Raw genomic sequence first — 14,938 nt, 5'->3', positions numbered from 1 at the left:
CCTATTATATTGCTTCTTAGAACTGCATTTTAGAGCTTAAAGATTTTGGCAGCCATTCACTTGCATTGTATGGACTTACAGAGCTGAGATATTCTTTGAAATATAAAACTTTGTGTTCAGCAGAAGAAAGAAAGTCATACACATAGGCTGTGGCATGAGGGTGAGTAAATGATGAGACAATTTCCATGTTTGGGTTAACTATTCCTTTAAGCTCAATAGACAGCATTTGTGGCATAATGTTGATCACCACAAAAATGTATTTTGACTCGTCCCTACCTGAAAATCGGGGTTACAGTAAGGCAATTACAATGGAACTGAAAGGGGCCAAATTTTGGAGGGTTTAAAGGCAAAAATGTGAAGCTTATAATTTTATTAATGCATTTACATTAATTATTCTGTTAAAACTTGTGTATTATTTGAGCAATAAAGTTGTTTATATTGCCATTTTACGATCATTTTAGGGTTTAAGCTGTTACGTCGTCATGGCAACGAAGTTATAAAATTGGGTAAAACTTTGAACAGAAAAAGTTAGTAAGTGATTTTATCGCACTAAAATCATATTAACATGCATATTGTTTACATCTTGTGGCTATACTTTTGAAACAGTGAGTAATTTAATGTTTACGAATTGGCCCCCATTTACTTCCATTGTAAGTGCCTTATTGTAACCCAGATTTTTGCTGCTGCTCTTTTTTTTTTTAAGAAAAGGAGGGACAAGTCAAAATTCATTTTTCTGGTAATCAATATTCTAACACAAATGCTGTCGATTGAGCATAACTTGTATTGAACCCAGAATATTCCTTTAATATTATCCCTCGTAGTAATATCCTTGCTCATAACCTACAGCATAAATATCCCTCAAAATATTAATGTAGTCATTAAAGCTTCACTCCAGAACTGTTTATTTATTGATTGATTTATTGATTTCTGACAACAGTGTGATTTTTATACAGTAGATTTAGTATGAATGAAGGAACATTTTCAGTGGAAACAGGTTCCCTTCAAATACCTATATAATTATGAATTACATTTGTGCCATGTATAAATAATATGTATTTATTTTATACATATCACCATTGTCCGCTCCATTATTTCATCTGAAAAAGCTGTCATACATGTGAAGTTCCAGAGACACTATGGAAGTGGGAGGAATATGTTAATTCATGTTAAAAAAAGGGTGATGTTGACATTTCTGGCAGAATGGCTGTTGTTGTAGTGTATTACTGAATGTAAAAACCAGATAAGAAAATGCAATAATGTTTTTTTTTTTTCTATTTTCTGTAAAGCTGTTTTGGAACAACATGTGTTGTAAAAAGCGATATACAAATAAAAGTGAATTGAACTGAAATAAGAGACATAAGATAAGTCAAAGTATATTAAAGATACAGTACATTAATGGGTTCATACAACAAACAACATTGTTAGTTTGTAGCTCAAAGAGAGGTTGTGCCATCCTTTTTTGACACAGAGCTCAAAATTTTGTTTACAATACCCGTAGTCCAGATCAAAATGTTTCGAAGTAATAAATAAACATAATGTAATACCTTAAAATATAGTCTTCTGATTGTTATACTGTCTGATATTTACTGTGTTTTGTAGTTAGAGAAAGACCGATTTTGAACCGATATTTACATTTTTCCACTTAAAGGGATAGTTCACCCAAAAATCTCATCATTTACTCACCCTCATGCCATCCCAGTTGTGTATGACTTTCTTTCTTCTGCTGAACTGAAATGAAGATTTTTAGAAGAATATCTCAGCTCTGTAGATCCATATAATGCAAGTGAATGGGTGCCAAATATTTGAAGCTCCAAAAATCACATAAGGCATCAAAAAAGTAATCCATACGACTCCAGTGGTTAAATCAATGTCTTCAGAAGTGATATAATAGGTGTGGGTTAGAAAAAGATAAATATTTATGTCCTTTTTGTACTATAATTTCTCCTCCCTGCTCAGTCATTCTCCACTTTAATTTTCACATTCTTCTTCTTATGTTTTTGTTGATTCACATTTTTTCATGCATATCGTCCCCTACTAGGCAGGGAGAAGAATTTCTAGCATAAAAGGACTTAAATATTGATCTGTTTCGCACCCACACCTATCATATCACTTCTGAAGATATGGATTAAAACACTGGAGTCATATGGATTACTTTTATGCTGCCTTTATGTGCTTTTTGGAGTGTCTAAATCTTGGTCACCATTCACTTGCATTGTATGAACCTACAGAGCTGAGATATTCTTCTAAAAATCTTCATTTGTGTTCTTCAGAAGATGAAAAAAGTCATACACATCTGGGATGAGTAAATGATGGGAGAATTTAAATTTTTGGGTGAACTATCCCTTTAATAGGGTTAACCGATAAAGTTGGACACAAAAGACTTTACATTGTAAATATTATGCGAGGGGCTTTGAACAAGTGTATATAGCAACTAAAACTAGTCAAATGAATTCTTTATAGACTGTGTGCAATTTTTGTTTTGTAAAGCAGTTCACCAGAGGTTAGTGATAAATGATTAAGTTGTTAATATGCCAAAAAGCAGAAATAAAAGAATTAAAAAACAGTTATACTGGTTATCAAACACTTAACATTTTCAGGATTGTATCGGTAATTAAAAACCAATATCGGTTGATCTCTAGTTGTAGAATAGCCTGAATGTTTCTGGCTGGTAATTCGCTATTATGTTGCATGATTAAATTATTGTTCATACTGTTTACTATAAATGCCATACAGTGGTGCTGTTTACACACACCAATGGCACTGACAAAAGCCATATTATATATATATATATATATATATATATATATATATATATATATATATATATATATATATATATTCAGATGCATTCTTATTTCGAAAGATCATCCCAACAAAATATACATTATGAATTATACATTGAATGAAACGAAACTCTTCAGTGTACTACCAGTGTTTTTCCTGAAGACTCTCCGTCCTTGTGGTGGCGCTGTTCTCATGACATGTTCTGAAGTCGGTCGAGGAAGTGCGCATGTCAATAGAGCAGCAGGGTAAACACAGCACAGTAGTCATGGCTGCTCATCTGAAAAACGCATTTGATAAAGTTTTATTTAGCTGATAGCTTGTGTCTGATTACTAATGACTAAGATGAATAAATTACTAAATGTTAAAATCCCTCAGGGTTGTTAAAAAGCCTGAAATATCAGGATTTATTGATAAGTGTATCACCCCCCCCAACTGTTTGAAGTCTGCATTAATTAATTATCGCTGTTTTTATTGTTCCTTGATCATGTGATCATCTCTTTAAAGCACGTGTTTGTTGAGGAGGCTCCAGCGAAGAAGCTTCGACTGACCAAACCCAGTAAATCAGCAGCTCTTCACATTGATCTGTGTAAGGCTACCTGCCCCACAGATGGTCTGCAGTACCTGCTGAGCTTTGCACTCAAACCTGTGGAGGCCGAGAGCGTAGAGGGGGTGGTACGCACACTGCTTGAGCATTATTACAAGGTAAACAGTTATTATGACAGTTCATAATAACAGATAAACATCGATGACTAGGCAGATTCGTAACCAAGAATAAAGGCTCTTTTGATATATGAAAACTTCTTTACTAAACATTTCAGCTCCAGTTTAGGTTTATTCGTATTCACTCTTGAAATTTGGTATTGTTCCACTGAGAATATGAATATGATTATGATAATAGATACTTTATTGATCCCATGTGGGAAATTAAAGTGCATAGCTGCAATACAGACACACAGTGCACACAATATAACAATAAATACGAGACATTGGACAATAGTACATTCTGAAAGATATTCATTATAAACAAGGCACATTAGAATTAGATGAAATTGTAGTAATAACTATTAAGCTGCATATAACAGCTGAATGTCAGAAATGCCTCTGCACATGGTGGACTTTCCCCATGGCACATTCCCATCATTCCATGTCTTCTGAAGCCAATCGATTTTGGGAACTAGGAGGTGTAATCGAGCTTGAAATCATGATCATGCTTAGAGACTGCAATGGCAGTTTTTTTTTGGTCTGTTCTCACCCAAAACCGATTGGATCGCTTCATACGACATGGATTAAACCACTGGAGTCTTATGAATGACTTTTATACCTCTTTATGTGCATTTGGACCTTAAAAGGTCTGGTCACCATTCACTTGCATTGTATGGACCCACAGAGCTGAGATATTCTTCTAAAAATCTTTATTTGTGTTCTGCAGAATAAAGAAAGCCATACACATCTGGGATGGCATGAGGGTGAGTAAATGATGAGAGAATTTTTATTTTTGGGTGAACTATTCCTTTAATGACTTTTTCTCTTCATCAGCTGCAGCGACATGAAAGAGGGATGAAAATTCAACAGACTATTTATAACATATATATATATATTTTATTTTTTTGGGGGGGGTTCCCCTTTTTCACCCAATTTGGAATGCCCAATTCCCAGTGCGCTTTTAAGTCCTCGTGGTCGCGTTGTGATTCGCCTCAATCCGGGTGGCGGAGGATGAATCCCAGTTGCCTCCGCGTCTGAGACCGTCAAGCCGCGCATCTTATCATGTGGCTTGTTGAGCGTGTTGCCACGGAGACATGGCGCGTGTGGATGCTTCACGCCATCCACCGCGGCATCTGCACTCTTGAGTGATGCTTACGAGCAGGTTTGCTCAACAGCGGTGCAGATGGTTTGGGTTTTGAGTCTCTTAGCATCCCTCAGCTTGAACTGTAATGTTTGTTAGTTAGTTAGGAACCTTTATTTGTTATTGTGATTTTGTGCATACTCACATCATCGTTCCCATCCCTTCATCTAATGAGGACATCAGAATGGTGGATAACTCCTTTGGAAAGATCTGGTTCATGGGTAGTCAGAGTGTAAGCTGCTAAACCGCTGGTGAGTTTTGGGCCAGTTCTTTCATATCCTGTATTGTCAGCTTCTGTTAAGTCCTGTAACTTACCAAATCTTTCAATTATTTGTAAGTCACCACTTACTTTACCATCCACCTTATTCTGTTTCAGGGCTCCAGGTACCAAGTGAGCCCTCATTTCCTGGAGCAGACTCTGGACAAGAAGCTAATGTCAGATCTCAGGGTACTTACACAACAAAATCTTTATGTGCTCAGTACATTTAAGGGGACACCTTTAGCACTTTGTACTTGTTTTATTAGATGTTTATGATGATCTTTCTTGTGGTATTGTGTTTTTCACAGAGGTGCGTATTGCTGCAGTAGAAGCGCTGTGTTCCCTTTCTCAGTCGTCGCCAAGCTTTGCTTAGAAGTGTCTTGACTTTCTGGTGGACATGTTCAATGATGAAATCAAGGAGGTGCGATTTTGTCCATCCATGTGCTGCGACAGATCTCGACCCATATCACCCTCAGAGAAGACCAACTGGACACTGTGCTCGCAGTACTGGAGGTAGACCAGTAGATTTATATTCCTACTATGCGTGACAAAGTCATAACCACAAAGCTTCTTAAACAGGGTATGAAATTAACTTTTTTGCCTACCAGCCACGGTGGCGGTTGAATGCCCAATTTGACCAGCCACTTTGATTTTTTTTTTTACAAGCCACTATTATATTTGTGTGTATAAACCTATAAACCTTTGAACACACAGCGAATCAGGCACGAGCATCGACGACTTTTCTTTCAACTGTTCTTCAAAATATAATCAAGTGTGCTTCTTCGAACACACGTCTTTGTGTGTAATGGCCTTTCTTGTCATATGTCACTCCGAGACGTCTACAGGTCGCAAAATTACCCGCCAATGAAACACCCGCATTTAGCGGGTGGCGGGTGCTAATTTTATACCGTTCTTAAACGTAATTTGCATGGGATTGTCTAGTTATAACGCTGAATTTCTTTTGTTTTTTGTACTGAAGTTACACTATGCAGCTTTAAATTGTAACCCTCAAGTTCTGTTCGGTCATTTTTAGACCGATTTGAATTGTTATTTTTTTGATAAAAATCGTATTGTTTATCGGATAGGTGTAAAACTTTGTGACTTTTCCCCTTTTTTTTTATCCTCTAAACTTACAAAAAATTCCTGAAAAGATTCCATTAAGTTTGTGATTTTCTAAAAAAAAAAAAAAAGTAACACTCATAATGTTCGCGGTCAGATTTGACCGACCATTGATATAAATAGAGAAATGAATGGGTGAGATTATAACACAGAGCCTAAATGCAGAACACGCACACTCAGAAATGAATTAATGAGACTATAAGACTGTCACAGTGCAGAACACACCCACACCATACACACACTCACCCACCTACAGCACAGACACACAAACACACACAAAGACAGACAGAAATGAATGGAAATGAATGGGTGAGACAGTGACACACCCACAGTACAGAACACACACACACACACTTACAGAACTACATGTCTGAACCCACTGTGGGAAAAGTTTACCCTTCCAGAAAAACAGTAAAAACAGTTGTAAAAACAGTTCCAAAAAAAATAGCTAAACTTCTACAAATAATAGTCTTTTATAATGTCTAAATATATATCCAAATGCTTTGAAAATATCTAGAAATTAATTTACAGCATCAAGTTACAGAGACCAAGCAACAATTCGGGGAACACTGAGGCCACCAATAGCAAATACTTGTCATTGCTATAAAATTGTCACGTTTTTGTCATGTTTTTTTTCTCTCCAGCATATAGTAGCAGATGTACTTTGACACCCCAGAGCCGGACATGGATGACCCTGCCTGTATCCTGCACATCTGACATGACAACAAAAAAATTAGCATGTGGAATGTTATCGGGGTCATGAGAAATCACTTTCTTTGAGATTTTGTATGCAAAACGTACTATAATTTCAGAACTCAAAACTTCCTCTCCAGTCCTAAAAGACCATTCATTGTTTCCCATTTAGATACCGTTGTTCCTAAACACCGGAAATGACTAACGATAATAGAAAAATATGGTACAATCTGTCAAACTTTGTGCTGTTTCTGGCTGTGTAGCACCTGCCGCTCTGCATATCCTTCTCAAGAATCCCAACATTAGGAGGAACAGATTGTTTTGTGAGTTTGTCACAAAGAAATGCAGCTTTGCCAAGAGGCTTTTATTGAGAGATGGAGAAGTTAAAGACTAAGGTGGAAGCTCACAGCAAATTGCTGTTTCTCATTTCACATGCAAAGAGGCCATTTACGTCAAAGTCTTAAAGGCACAGCAGCAAAAAAATCAGCCTGTGTAATTCTAGGCCACAGAGAGCAAATGGGAAATGGGCATGAAAAACGAAATTATGACAGGTGCAAAAAAACCTTGCTGCAACATCAACAATATAATAGTTATAATGATAAACTCTATGTGGTCTGATCTCAGCTCCTTATTTTCCTGAACTTGGTTTGTTCAGATATCGCTGTGGTAGTGCTGGTCTTCAACGCAGCCAACGCTGTTCTTAGATCACTACGTTTCGGCACTACGCCTGCCTGCGTGATAGCTTATCCCACCTGCTACCACCCCTCAGAGTGAGAAACCTGCCAGCATACCTCTCATATCCAGTCTAATGCTTTAAAATAGCTGTTTTATCTGTTTAATAGTGTTTTATCAACATGATATTCATTCATTTATTTTAAGCATCTTCCACATTTGTCTTCTCTCTCAGCTGCCAGGCAGAAAGCAGACTGCGAGCTCAGGTTTGGAGGTGTCAGTTGTAGGTTCAGGCAGTTTGGAGTCGGTACAGAACTTCCTGCAGGACAGTCTTGTTCGGGTCAGCACCCTTCAGAACCTGGAGACATCTAGAGCTCAAGATCTGCTGGAGTTCACCATCAGGTTCAAACCATTAATTAACAACATCTATTTTAAACAATGTGTTTACCTTAAAGGGATGGTTCACCCAAAAATGAAAATTCTCATTTACTCACTCTCATACCATCCCATATATGTATGACTTTCTTTCCTCTGCTGAACACAAATGAAGATTTTTAGAAGAATATTTCAGCTCTGTAGGCTCATACAATGCAAGAGAATGGTGACCAGACATTTGTAGCTCCAAAAATCATGTGAACTAAAGGAAACATAAAAGTAATCCATAAGATTCCAATGATTAAATCCATATCTTCAGAAGTGATATAATAGGTGTGGGTGAAAAACAAATCAAAATTTAAGTCTTTTTTTTTTTTTTTTTTTTTAACACTAAATCTCCACTTTCACTTTTACATCTGAATTTCAGATGTAATCAGTTTCTCAGTTTCTCTCCCACACATATTCTATTGCTTCTGAAGATACGGATTTAACCACTGGAGTCACATGGATTACTTTTTTGTTTACTTTGTGATTTTCGGAGCTACAAAGGTCTGATCACCATTCTCTTGCATTGTGTGGACCTACAGAGCTGAGATATTCTTCTAAAAATCTTCATTTTTGTTCTGCAGAAGAAAGAAAGTCATACACATTTGGGATGGCATGAGGGTGAGTAAATGAGAGAATTTTTATTTTTGGGTGAACTGTTCCTTTAAGATATCTTAATGAAGTGTTTGTTAATGATTTGGATCACATGTAGAGATCTGCAGCATTTGGGGGAGCTACAGACAGAGCTGGCTGGATCTGCAGATTTTTGTGCCACATACCTACGCTGCCAATTACTGCTTACCAAGGTGAATACAAATTTATTACACAAATGCAACCGCTAATACTCCATTATTACACGGCTCTTTGAAATACTTTTATTCTGATTTGTCAGTCGTGCCATCCAGTGGCCTGATATTTCTGAATAACGACTGCACATAAAGTGATACAGTGATATTTCACTGGTCGTCTGGATATTGCAAATCATTTTTCTTAATTCTCATATCATTCTGCAATCTTTACAAATAAGCTAATAAAATTATTTACTTTTTAAATAAATATTTCATGTCCATTTATTTATTTACTTGGCAAGTAGTCATATAATAAGCTGGATAATGAGCAGTCATTTTCGCAGAATAAACACCTTACAGAACTCTGGAGGTGGAATTCAGCTGTTTCTGGAGACTCTGTGGTCTCTTCCTTTACATTTAGTCATTTAGCAGACGCTTTTATCCAAAGCAACTTTCAAATGAGACACATGGGAAGCAATTTGTCATACAAAGTTTAACAACATCTGCAGTATAGGACTGCCAAGTTCTCACAGTGGCTGGAGTAGTAAAGATGCTAGCACAGAAGAAAGAGACTGACAAGGATTTTTTTCTTTTTTTCTTTTTTTTGTACATTTAAGTGCAGGTTAATTACAGTGGTAAGTGCAATTTGTGTGGATTGGTTAAGTGGATCTCTACCCTCTCCTCGCTGGGCATCACAGGAACTGTGCTTGACTGGTTTCATTCCTATCTCTCAGGTAGGTCCTTCAAGGGAGCCTGGTGAGGTGAGGTATCCAAGCCACATCAGCTACTTACTGGGGTACATCAGGGATCAGTGCTTGGGCCTCTTCTCTTCTCTATATACACAACATCACTGGGACCCATCATTCAGGCACATGGTTTCTCTTACCACTGCTACGCTGATGACATGCAACTCTACTTGTCTTTCCAGCCCAACGACACCACAGTGACTGCTCGAATTTCTGCCTGCCTGGCGGACATCTCGGCCTGGATGAAGGAGCACCACCTGCAACTCAACCCAGCCAATACTGAACTCCTTGTCTTTCCAGCCAACCCTGCTGTTGAACACAACATCACCGTGCAGCTGGGTGCAACTACAGTAACGCCTTCCAAATCGGTCAGAAATCTAGGGGTAACCATCGACAACAGACTAAATTTCACAGACCACTAGATTAACACTCTACAATATCAGGAAGATAAGACCCTTCCTCTCTGAACATGCCACACAACTGCTTGTCCAGTCACTTGTCATAACTAGACTGGACTACTGTAACGCTCTCATTGCAGGCCTCCCTGCATGTGCAATTAGACCCCTGCAAATTATCCAGAATGGAGCAGCACGTCTGGTCTTTAATCAACCAAGGACAGCACATGTTACACCGTTCCTTGTCTCTCTCCACTGGCTGCCGGATGATGCACGTATCAAGTTCAAGGCTCTGATGCTGGCATACAGAACAGTCACTGGGTCTGCTCCAGCATACCTAAAATCATTTATGCAGAGCTACGCGCCCACTAGAAGCCTGCGGTCGGCTAAGGAACGTCGCCTTGTTGTACCAACATAAAGAGGCACCAAAACACTTTCCCGGACTTTCAGCTTCATCATACCACGTTGGTGGAACGACCTTCACAACTCCATCCATGAAGCTGACACAATCCCTGTCTTCAAAAAACACTGAGCACTTAACCAGTCATTATAAAAAAATAAATAAAAAAAAATTGATTCTGTTTTGAATTCTATTTTGATGCTAGTGAAACTTTGTAATATGGCACTTTTCATACCAATGTCTCCTTAAGATGATTCGCTTGTGTGTTCCTCTTTTGTAAGTCGCTTTGGATAAAAGCATCTACCAAATGAATAAATGTAAATGTAAGTGCAGATGGGTAAGATCAATGGAGAGGCAGCTTGCATAAGATGGGAGGGGATAGGGTCAAGTGGACAGGTGGTAGGACGGTTAGAAAGAAGCACTTTGGAGACCTCAGTCTCGGAGAGTGGAGAGAAAGAGGAAAACGGAGGATGGGATGTTGGGAGTAGCTGTGGGTGCCTCTTTGTCTTAAACAGAATGCCATAGTATCATCCGCTGCTCGACAGGTAAGTACATATCACCGCAGTGAACATTTGGACGTTTACTGACACCAGAATTACAGAGTTGTCCTAGATTTTTCTCTACCTTCGTTTCATAATTCACATTTGTGATGTGTGTGTTGTGCATGGCAGTTTTTGGATGAGACGTATAAGAGCGGTTTGGAGACGCAGCAGGTCGCTACAATTCACAATGTTTGTTTGCAGGCGAAAGCATTACAGCTCATCCTGATGGCCCGATCTAAACGAGGGTCAGCGCTCCCTCACCAACATTACAGATATTCTAATTGCGGTTAAGTCATAATTTGATTTTGTTCATCTGTCTTCTGAATAACAGGGTTGATCGTGTTCTCAGAGTTTGAGAAGTTCCTACAAGATGTTGAGTCATTTCAGAGGTAAGATCTGTGTGATTCTCAGAGAAGCCATGTTTTGTTGAAACTACGTGTGGGAAGAAACTGAATGTTCTTTTCTTGCCAATCAGGCTCTTTGTGACAGTTGCCCCATTTTCAGGACAGTTTTGTGGAGAAACTCCTGGAGTTGATGCCCAGACTGGTGGCCTTCAAACCTCATGATCTGGTTAAAATCCTCCAGACCACACTGTGACAAAGAAGATTCATTGATCTCAAACTCCCCATACAGGTTTGTGGATTCACACAACATACAGAGTTTCAATTTCATGAAGGAGCTTATTTGATGCCGGAAGTTGGGACTGTTTAATAAGCGTATGTTTATTATTTTATATATATATATATATATATTATTTATTTATTTATTTATTTTTAATATTATTTAATATATATATTAAATAATAATATATATTTTATATATATATATATATATATATATATATATATATATATATATATATATATATATATAATTGTTTTTTTGGATTGTCAGATTCACAGGGCGTCTGTGATTATTGAGCCGACAGGAGAATCAGACAACCCTTTGAGATTCACCTCTGGTCTGGTAGTGGCGTTAGATATCGATGCTACTCTTGAACATGTGAAAGACCCATAGACAACAGTCAAAGTGCAGGTCAGAGACCTAATTTTTCTTTAATCAAATCCATAAAATGAGAAAGGGTGGGAGTCATAAGGAATGTTTTGCAAGTCTGATTCCGATCTTATTTCATTAAATGAATCAGACTGCTAACTCACAACTCAACTAAAACATAATTTCTTTGCCATGGGGCTGTGGGATCAGTAAAGGCGCTGAATTACGATGCAAGAAAACACTATTTTAGTATAATGTTCCATCAGCAGTGTGGAAAAAAAAAAACAGGCATTCAAGAACCCTTATTGGAAACAAACATCATGAAAATTATTCGGTTCCAATATTTAAAACAAAGTAACTTGTTCTGAATTATAACATCCTTTTTGTGTTTCTTTTTGTCGTACCACAGGTGCTCTATCCAGATGGACAGTCTCATATAATCCATCCCAAACCTGGAGATTTCAGGACCCCCAGGACCTGGATGTGTGCAACTTATCACGCAGGTTTATCTCTCACATTCTGCCTGGACAAGTGAGCTCCCTACCAGAGGAAACTTCCTGAAAAAGGTCTAATAGTAATAGACACATACACAACAAAACATCAGCTGTGCATTTGTGATTAAGCTTTCTTATGCAGGTGCTACTCTTTGTGTCTTTCTTGTATAAAATAATGTTTCCAACTGCAAAAGGACAAATCCTTCTCTGCTGGTAGCAAACAGCATGAACCCTTCACAGTTCCACAGATATAAATAGAACTGTATTCAGTCCAGAGAGGCAGCATCTTGCTTGAGTTATTTTATGAGAGCGAGAGAGAGAGCGAGAGTGTTACAAGAAGAATACTGAGTGAGCACCTTAGCTGAGGCTAAAGATATTTCTTCATGAGAGAAAAGCAAGTCAGGTCAACGTGAAATTGAAATTGACCTTATTTACTTTTTTAATACATGTGTCTGGTCTTAATGAACACAATTCATCAGTGCATGTTATTACAAAGAAGAAAAAAAAAGATTTGTAATTATTCATTAAAACCTCTGAAACAACTTTCCTTTTCAACTGACATCACCTAGGCAGACAAAAATACCAAATACCATGGTTTTTGAAAATGTACTAATAGTAAAACCATGATATTCTTTGAAGCTCTTTAAAGGAACAGTTCACCCAAAAATGAAAATTCTCATTTACTCACCCTCATGCCATCCCAGATGTGTATGACTTTCTTTCTTCTGCAGAACACAAATGAAGATTTTTAGAGGAATATCTCAGCTCTGTAGGTCCATACAATTCAAGTGAATGGTGGACAGAACTTTGAAGCTCCAAAAAGAACATAAAGGCAGCATAAAAGTAATCTACACAACTTCAGTGGTTTAATCCATGTCTTCAGAAGTGATCCAATCAAATACAGACCAAAATATAACTCCTTTTTCACTATAAATCTTGACGTTTCAAGATCGATTACACACTTCCTAGCTCCATCTGGCACTGCGCACGCGTCAAGCACTCGGAAGATGTAAAGTGAAAAAGGTGTTATATTTTAGTCTGTTCTCACCCAAAACCGATTGGATCGCTTCAGAAGACATGGATTAAATCATGGAGTTTTATGGATTACTTTTAAGCTGCCTTTATGTGCTTTTGAAGCTTCAAAGTATTGGTCACCATTGACTTACATTGTATGGACCTACAGAGCTGAAATATTCTTGTAAAAATCTTCCTTTGTGTTCTGCAGAAGAGAGAAAATCATTCAGATCTGGGATGGCATGAGGGTGAGTACATGATGAGAGAATTTTTGGGTGACCTCATCCTTTTAAATTACTGTTTTCTCAATCACTCCAATTGTATTATCATCTGACACCATCACTATAACATGGTACCAAAGTAGAACTCTTCTGTAAGGGTACACTCACAACATTTAGAAGATAATCTGAAGTTGATTGTTGGTGTAATTTGTGTTTTTACTTTCAGAGCCCTGTCAGATTGAGGTGAGGTTACTTCTGGCCTACATCTCCAGCAGCAGTAAACTATTTGCTGCTAAACCCGCTTGGAATGAAAGTATGGATGGACTTCCCGCCAATGAGAGTTCCATTGAGGGCACAATCCATCTCAAGCCTGTCAAAGTCTTTATCATGCCCAAACCAGCTCGCCGCTGACCTGTGGACAGAGGAACCTAGACAAAATATCTCTTTAAAAACAACAGCTAGCACAAGGTGGTGCACTGTCACCATATGAAATTAGAGTTTCTAATCTTTCTGGTTTCAGAAATGTGAATAAATTTATGTGAAATAAATAGTGTTTGTCCATTTGTATCACTGGTGTGTGTGTGTGGTGATGTGTAATTTTCAAAGCTTACAACCAAGCATATTTTCAAACGATTATTTAAAAGCTTTGTGTAATTTCTGCACTAAATGGAACTGAGCACAACAGTCTGGTTCCAGATGTGAAAATCGCAATTTATTTTCTATATGAGAATTGATTTTTAACTATAACTTATAAACCTTTAAACGCAGACTACTGTGAGCACCGAGGTTGTTAATCGATGGTATATGCCTCTGGTAAAGCCATCAGTCCATTTTTATTTTTATTTATTTATTTTTTTTCTTCTTCACTTTATTCCTTTAAAACATATTAAAAAAAAAAAAAATCCGGGTTTAAAAGACAAGATAAGCTCAGTCGACAGCATTTGTGGCATAATGTTTATTACCACATTTATTTCGGCTCGTCGCTCCTTTTCTTTAAAAAAAAAAAAAAGAAACAAATATAGAAGTTACAATGAGGCACTGTACAATGGAAGTGAATGGGGGCCAATTTGGAGGGTTTAAACAGAAATGTTAAGCTTATAATTTTATAAAAGCACTTGCATTAATTCTTCAGTTAAAACTCATGTATTTATTTGAGCTGTTTAAAGTTAAATTTTTTACAGTCATTTTAGGGTTTATTGGTAACAAAGTTGTAAAATTGACTATAACTTTCCACAGAAAAGGTTTATAAGCGATTTTATTACACTGAAATCATGTTTACATGCATATACTCCAAGTCTTGTGGCTATACTTTTGAAAAAGTGAGTATTTTAACATTCAAAAATTGGCCCCCATTCACTTCCATTGTAAGTGCCTCACTGTAACCCAGATTTGTGCTTTTTTTTTTTTTTTTTAAAGAAAAGGAGGGAGGAGTCAAAATAAATATTTGTGGTAATCAACATTATGCCACAAATGCTGTTGATTGAGTTAACTTGTATTGAACCCGGAATATTCTGTTATAAGCAGAATTCCTGTTGAAGAACTACACTACCCATGA

At 37.4% G+C, this 14,938-nt stretch overlaps 1 pseudogene; it reads left to right on the top strand.

Moving 5' to 3' along the window:
- The first annotated feature begins 3,022 nt into the window (after positions 1 to 3,022).
- Positions 3,023 to 13,949, top strand: LOC127417116 (integrator complex subunit 4-like; annotated as a pseudogene).
- The last annotated feature ends 989 nt before the right edge of the window (positions 13,950 to 14,938 follow it).

The sequence above is a fragment of the Myxocyprinus asiaticus genome, chromosome 26, assembly GCF_019703515.2.
Source record: "Myxocyprinus asiaticus isolate MX2 ecotype Aquarium Trade chromosome 26, UBuf_Myxa_2, whole genome shotgun sequence".
NCBI classification, from domain to species: Eukaryota; Metazoa; Chordata; class Actinopteri; order Cypriniformes; family Catostomidae; genus Myxocyprinus; species Myxocyprinus asiaticus.
This window is presented reverse-complemented; position numbering and strand designations above follow the sequence as displayed.